Source organism: Haemaphysalis longicornis, unplaced genomic scaffold, assembly GCF_048455015.1.
Source record: "Haemaphysalis longicornis isolate Haplotype H1 unplaced genomic scaffold, Haemaphysalis longicornis Haplotype H1 scaffold_6, whole genome shotgun sequence".
In the NCBI taxonomy this organism is placed as follows: Eukaryota; Metazoa; Arthropoda; class Arachnida; order Ixodida; family Ixodidae; genus Haemaphysalis; species Haemaphysalis longicornis.
In genome coordinates this window covers 45,374,247-45,382,160 of record NW_027526407.1, presented here as the reverse complement: position 1 = coordinate 45,382,160, position 7,914 = coordinate 45,374,247, and positions in this window count along the sequence as shown.

The following is a 7,914-nucleotide window of genomic DNA, read 5'->3' as shown; positions in this document are numbered from 1 at the left end:
CAAGCCAAGCCAAGCCAGGCCAAGCCAATCCATTCGAATCCAATCCAATGCCCCTCGCGAGAGAGTGTTCGCTATCGGAGGAGAGAGGGGGTGAGCGGCGGAGAGCGCAGCTCACGCGGCGCGGAGAATGGGGTGTGGCGGACGCCGACAACGACGCGGATGCCGGATGCAGGGACAAGGCGAGTGAATGAGATGCAGTCGCATCTAAAACTCAAATAATACACAGGCGGCGAAGCAGCCATCAACAAAGTCACGTGCACCGGCGAGTGTCAACGAATCGAATGCGTCTGCTCTGCGGGTATTTTTCTTTCGGCGCGGGTGCTTCTCGAACCAACGAATTCCACCGAGAACACTGGGGACCAAACAAGATTATTCTAGGTTGGTGAAGTTACTTTGAAACACTCTCCCTATCAAAAGAGATAACAAGGGCGGCATACAAAATAATCAATGAACACGCGTTTCACTTGGCACACCGATAACCCAGCCTGGCGCAGCCGGGCGGTAAAAGCAAAAACATAAATAAACAAATCCAATGCATTGTTCGCGGCAATATATCTGTTACACAGTGCCTCGTAATTTAGGGCATGCATGTATTGTAGTTTACTTCTAGCACAATATTTACAACGTTCTTGCCTACTGAAAGGACCATGAAGACAAAATTTATTCTTGTTTTATTAAAAAGAAATAGGCTTTGGTTACTTACTTAGCCTTAATCGGGCTCGAATGATGTTCGTTTCTCTAAAGTTCAAAAACCTTGCAGAACTTTCAAACTTCGTGCTTTTAAGCGTCGGCCCTGACGGGTCAAGAGAATTTCTTTTTATCAGGGCAGTAAAAGTAGTCCCGCGGTTGGAACTAAACGGAACGAAAAGTGTACAAGTGCAATTACGCAGTCACATTTCTTGGCAGCAAGAACTATCTGGGTTACCTATTGCGCAAACGAGCTCTTGTAAGGCCAGAAGAGTGTGGCGAGAAGGTAAGGAATGAGTCGAAACTGCTGCATTTATATTCGGAGCGAAAGCTACTCTACGCTACCTTGGGAAGTCTTTGCGGGGTGTCCGGTTTTCACCTTGAAAGCTAGAGTTCAAACTACACCCCCTACCGCAAGCGCCCGACACAAAGCAGCGGCCCGATCACGCGGAGGCGTAGGCGGCCGGGGAGAGATAGGCGAGGAGGGAATGGAGACGTGCGCGGGACCCGTGTCGCCACCTCTCGGAGGAAGGCGAGGAGGACGTGTACGGCGCAGAGCCGTGTGCGACGGAAGACGAACATTCAGTTGCGGTCACTCGTACAGCGGCGAGGCTTAAAGAACGCCGTGAGGCAAAAAAAAAAAAGGAAACAGGCCACTGAAACGCGAGATAAGCGCAAGGAAACACCATCCCTTCATCACATCTGGGGAACAGAGGTATCAAAGGAGCTCCCCACCCCCCAAAGAGTATAACCAGTCTAGTTTAGATTTCGTCTTGCAGCGGGAAACTTCCAGTTCAACACTGTGGTAATCGCGAAGTTGGAACCAATTCACTACTTCACTCATCACGGCAGTGTCTTCATAGCCATCAAAAAGGATGATGAATAAACACTGTATTCATTGTAAAGATGTCTATATATCCTTGCCAGACAACACCTCGACAATGGCCTTACCTTGGGCAGCGAAGCTTTACTGAGCTGAAGCCAAGTCCGCACATGTTTTCCCTGTCTATCAGTGAACAGACAGAGTGAGCGAATCCAACGCCGCCTGTATAAACATTGCCTAACGCGTCGCGCTCTTTTCAATGGGAAGGGTAGGGACGCTTAGTTCAGGCACTCATCCGCTATGTGGCGCGTGCCGGCGGACATCTCGACTTACGTCACTGCTCGCGAGTCGCGAAAGCTGCACCCACTTCTACGACGTGTGTCTGTCAGCTTGCCTGTTGCGCTTCTAGGGCCGCTTCGCTCACATCTTGGGCGCGACGAAGCGCTACTTCGGGGGCGCTACTTCGGGGGCGCAGTGGGGATCTCATTCAGCGTGTCACTCGCTTCATACCTGCTGCATTTTTCGAAAGTTGACTGACGGAGGCGGAAGTGAAATAGTTTTAGAACATATTATTGTCGGGCAGACCAATCGGGCAGACAAGTCTGGTCGAGTGTCATTTTGTGCTTTGTATCCCATAGCGGAAAAAAAATTTCGGTGGGGGGGGGACGTGCCCGGTTCCCGGTTTGCAACCCACTGCAATCAAGGCAAACTGCATGCTTTTATACAGCAGTGGTAGACATGAATACATAATAAAGTTTAAGAGAAAATGGTACGTATTTTTGGCAACACCAAGGCGAATCATACGACAGATGCTTAAGCACGTTTCTCTAGTCACGAGTCTGTACTAGTTAAGCTGGCGTTGACTTGAAGGACACTCGCGCAAAGCTAACCAACGGCCGTCGGATGGCAGTGACATGAGCCCTCAGCTATAAGAGGCCTGCTAAATTTTGAAGTCAAATTTTCGCGCTAGTGCAACCTAGATGACGTCATTTTCTGACCAGATCTTGAGTCACATCTAGTTTATGTTTTGTTCCGCTGGAAGTGTTCCCTCCTCACACAGGTGGCGCTAAGCCCCTTGAGCAGCCTAAGAGCCGCCATTTTCTGAACGTATGGGCTTCTATGGAAGCTTCGCTACCAGTTACATTAACCTTGGACAGACGCTGTACACGAGCCTTTATACCATTTGCTGCGCAGTGACGTCACAGCTTGACGGGCGCTGGTGAGGCTCGGCAGTGTCATGCCTAGACTAGCGAAGCGAGCGCGAAGCTATGCACAGCTGCGCCAGCGGTTGCTAAGCAACGCTAAGTTACGTCATCACTCCGCGGGCTTTTTTGGTGTGACGGACGGGATAACGGTCGCCTTAAACAGCTCGGCTGGTAAAATTTTTACGATTTACCTTCTGCAAAAAGCTCTTACTAACAAACGTCGAAAGTTAGCGTAGTTGCAGAGACTCGAAATGCAAAACGCGGTTTAAGTTTTTGAAGTGCGTGTTTTAGAGAGCAAAAAATCACGAGAAAAGCGACACAAAACTAGAGACATTACAGTACGGGCACACCGACAATTCGCCGAGTGGTGGCTCTGTTGAATTACAAAAAAAAAGTGGTCATCATCCCGCCCTACGAAAGTGGATGTCCAGCACAGCGGTTTTGAACAAGTACAAATGGCGATGGAGGAGGCTATAAAATGTTTCTCGTCTTTTCGACAGGCTTATTCGTTGCGCTCGGCTTGTGTCACTAGATAAGGGTACAGAGTCTCGGCACTTTTAACCTAATATTCGGCGCCGCCGCTATGAACGCAGGCCATTTCGCATTACGTGACATTTGCTTACACTGCGACTGTTCACGGTTGCCGCCATTTGGTTGTTTAGGCGTTTTCGCCGGTGTACTCTGGTAGGCTTAGCTTGTCCTCCTTGCTATGCGGCTGCGCGCGACTAACGTCGTTCTCAATGCGAATCAAAGAAGACGCGTGTAGCAGCCTTTCAGCAAAAAAAGTGTGTGCAAAGATGTCGTTTTGAGGCATCTTCAGCAGTCTTGTTAAGAAACGACCCGGTCGAAGTTAAAATCTCACAACACTGGTAGACGACAAAATGGCAGACGTTGCTGTCTTTCGTGCTTCAGTGGCGGCCTTCTAATACCTGAGGCACTCACACTACTTTCAGCTTCTCTGGCGGCAAATGCTGGGTTCTGCGTAGGCTGATGCATGCGCTCGGCATCTTGTGCAAGAACTGCTCTATGTAGTGACACTAGTTCAGCCTAGCCTTCAAAGGTAACCTGCAAACAAAACCTCTACCAGGAACCCATTAGGGTGGGGGGGGGGGGGGGAGGGTCAAATTATGGATGATATGCCTGTGAAAGGCATATCATCCATAATTCGGTTTCGATGCTTCTCATGTGGTTTCATTAAAGGACCATGCAGACAAAATACAATTTTGGTTCATTCGAAAGATTGCATCCTTAGGATTACACTGACACCACTTTTAACGTAAACTTCGATCAAAAAGCCTAGATATGTAGGAAAAAAGATAATGCCATGCGACCCAATAACTCCTTCCCCGCAACATAATCTTTGATATCATAAACCCTGCTGTGCAATTGGGTGAGGCCGGCAAAAGCAAACGCAAAGTAGGCATGGCTTATATATAAACTTGCCGAACGAGCTATTTGCGCTTAAAGGGGCACTGACACAAAATTTTGAAGGCGAGATAACTTCGGAGGTAGATTGCTGTGAACACATATACATCATCTGCAAAATATCAGCGGTGAATACAGCCTAGAACATATTTAAAGTCAATTTTAAAGTATGCGAAACGCAACCGAGCCGCCAGCAGAGGATCACGCGCAAGCGACATCCCGCGGCTATTTTGTAAATAAACATCCAAACACGTCACGACTTTGTGTTTGCCGCTTCCGCACTGCCGGCGTTTTTAACCGGCTCGCCCGGCTCGCCGCTCCAATCGGAGGGCCGGAGGGCGGAGCTTCTGCTCTCGAGAACGAACGACCCGATCGTTGGCGGCGGAGGCGCTGTGGGCGCCGCTACCAAAGTTCTACAGCGATTGCAGGCACTCTGTTTCTATTACTTGTTATTTACAGTGGACGCGAAAACGCGCCGGAGACACGAAAAGCCCACTGAGCGAGCCACACGGTCGCTGTGCAGGCGGTGGCCACGGCCGCGAAGTGGCCCAGGCCGGCGCAGGTAGCTCGAGTGATAGCTTGTTACCGCGGCACGAAATTGTACCCAACTGGCAGCTTATCAGAAAGGAGTTAATAATGCGATGGCGGGTTGCATTAAAAATAGGTGTAACATTAAGGGACAAGAAGACAGCGGAGTGGGACAGGGAACATACGCGCGCTAAGGGCATATTAGTAAATACATCCCCCTCGCGAGGGGCACGATCAAATGCACAGCATTTCCGAGGGGGTGCGCCGGCAAGTCGTATGGATTACGTATTGGTTGTTGGTTTTCTTGTTACACGCTGCACGTCATCAAATTTGCGGTGGGCTACAGCGGGGCGTCCCGGCAGCACGAGACGCGACCAGCGCTGCTGGTCTCTCGATCATAGTCTCGATCGCGGGACCTGTGTCGCCATCTTGCGGAGGCGCGTGACAACTTATGGCGGGTCTCTCGATCATAGTCTCGATCGCGGAACCTGTGTCGCCATCTTGCGGAGGCGCGTGACAACTTATGGCGCTTTCGAAACAAACCATAAATGAGTGAAGGATATAAGGCGCTATCGGTGCATCGAAATCCGTGTTGGTTGCGTGGCTCAATCGGTAGTGCGCCCGGCACTTGCCGTTCCGCCCGCGCCGTCATGGGTTCGAATCCGGGCGCCGGAAACTGTTGTTTCTTTTATAGTGTAGTGGCCTGGCTGCGGACTAGGCCGAACGCCGCGTGACATTGTGAGTTACTAAAATGCTATGCATTTAAAATCTTGTCTAATAGATGCTAAAAGGGTCAAGATTTCGCGCTACTGCTCAGCTTAAAATCCTGCTCTTGTTTTCTAATCCCGAAGGGCAAACCAATTCTAGCGAGCTTTTATGAAAACAAAAGCGCAGAAGACAACTGTTAAAGTACGGGATGGTTGCTTTGTCCAGCTGCATTCTTTGTTTTAGTTCCCATGCGGTTCAGAGCACCTGCGGCGGCGAAATTCCGTATCCTTTTTCATTTCACTTTCCGCCCTCAGGCGATGTCTTTTGTGTTAGGTTACAAACTGCGCGGCCGACGGCTGCGTTTGGAACTTGTTCTTATTCGTGTTTTGGTGCGCCTATCCTTGCTTTAAAGCGTGTTTCCCGTGTTAATAATGGACATTTTTGGGGCTGTTCTCCGACAAAGTCATCCGTGACGTGCGAAACAAACGAAAAAAACGCAATGAGCCGGAGGGGGGGGGGCCGAGGGGGACGCAATTTCATCGAACGTCGCATGCTGCAGCAAAGAATATTGGTACAGGGCTTAGGAAATTATTGCCATTCATAACTGTGTGTTATAGGGAGAAAGAGCGTTTGGCTTCACCAGCATTGATGGGCAATCTACGCACACTATGCACTGTTCCAACATTTCCAAAATCCGCATACAAAATAGGTGTAACATTAAGGGACAAGAAGACAGCGGAGTGGGACAGGGAACATACGCGCGCTAAGGGCATATTAGTAAATACATCCCCCTCGCGAGGGGCACGATCAAATGCACAGCATTTCCGAGGGGGTGCGCCGGCAAGTCGTATGGATTACGTATTGGTTGTTGGTTTTCTTGTTACACGCTGCACGTCATCAAATTTGCGGTGGGCTACAGCGGGGCGTCCCGGCAGCACGAGACGCGACCAGCGCTGCTGGTCTCTCGATCATAGTCTCGATCGCGGGACCTGTGTCGCCATCTTGCGGAGGCGCGTGACAACTTATGGCGGGTCTCTCGATCATAGTCTCGATCGCGGAACCTGTGTCGCCATCTTGCGGAGGCGCGTGACAACTTATGGCGCTTTCGAAACAAACCATAAATGAGTGAAGGATATAAGGCGCTATCGGTGCATCGAAATCCGTGTTGGTTGCGTGGCTCAATCGGTAGTGCGCCCGGCACTTGCCGTTCCGCCCGCGCCGTCATGGGTTCGAATCCGGGCGCCGGAAACTGTTGTTTCTTTTATAGTGTAGTGGCCTGGCTGCGGACTAGGCCGAACGCCGCGTGACATTGTGAGTTACTAAAATGCTATGCATTTAAAATTGTCATCTGCACCGCTTACGAGAGTGGCAATCGAATATCCGCCGCAGTGCTAAGCCGAACACATCTGTAGGCGGACCTGTAGGCAGACCGGCCGGCTACTCCCAGCGCGCGTCTTGCCACCCACTGTCTCGAGCGTAGCGCGTCGTTCTTTAGCCGCGGTAGCATTTCCACTCGCAGCGCCTGCGTCACGTCCACGGTCACTTTTTAATTAAGTGGCTCACGAGATCAGTACGTGGGGGTATTCGCAGAAACTGCCGGCGATGCGGATTCGACAGTGCTACGACAGCTCTGCTCTGTGATATCCCTCCGACGGTCACGTGGTCAGCTTTGTTCACATAAAACCCATCGGTTCGCGGCACCCGCTGAAACCGAAACTGCGACTGGCCGCATTGAAAATGCCTCTGATTAAACAACCGTCGCACGCTGAAGCAAATGAGGTTTCTACAGGTGATAAATAGGTCACTAGCGACTTATCCCAACAAAAAAACAAGATGCAAAATTTTTGTGTCAGTGCCCCTTTAAGTGTAGGGCATATTCCTTTTATAGCAGTAAGAATTGTGGGGTGAAGAATTAAAGTTACGAATGAGCCCGTAAACACCGAAGCAGTTAGTGCGGAACTTTGCGGGATGACACCGCTAACACAGCCGTCGGATGCGCTGGACATATTTAGAAGAAGAAGAATTTATTTGCCGAAAACATATTTACATAACAAAATATACAGAAGGAGTGCCCAGGGCACGAGGCTGGAGGGGGACCTCCTTCTGTATATTTCTGAAACAACATTGCCCAATCGACACGGTCGCTTACGTGACCTCGTTTGTTAAGTCATAGCTTAAGGTTTAGGAAACCATTAGGATGAACCATTATACAAAAACTGGAGGTGTAGAAGTCCCCCAGAAGCAAAGTGAGAACAGTGGCACTTCCGCAATATTGCAACGCCATCTATGAAAGTGGGCGATAAACAAGATAACCAATAACCGGCACTTCAGCAGTATTGCAGAGCCATCTACGACAGTGGTCGATAAACAAGATATTGTAGCAGCCTGGTCAGCAGGCTATATTTAGTTTTCAGGCCATGCTTGTGACGTCATTGTCGACGTCGAAAAATACGATTCAGCAGGTGAAATAAAATTTTGACTGAAAATACTTAAGTTAACAATGAATTACGTATCGTTTGCTACTGAACAAGCGCGTAG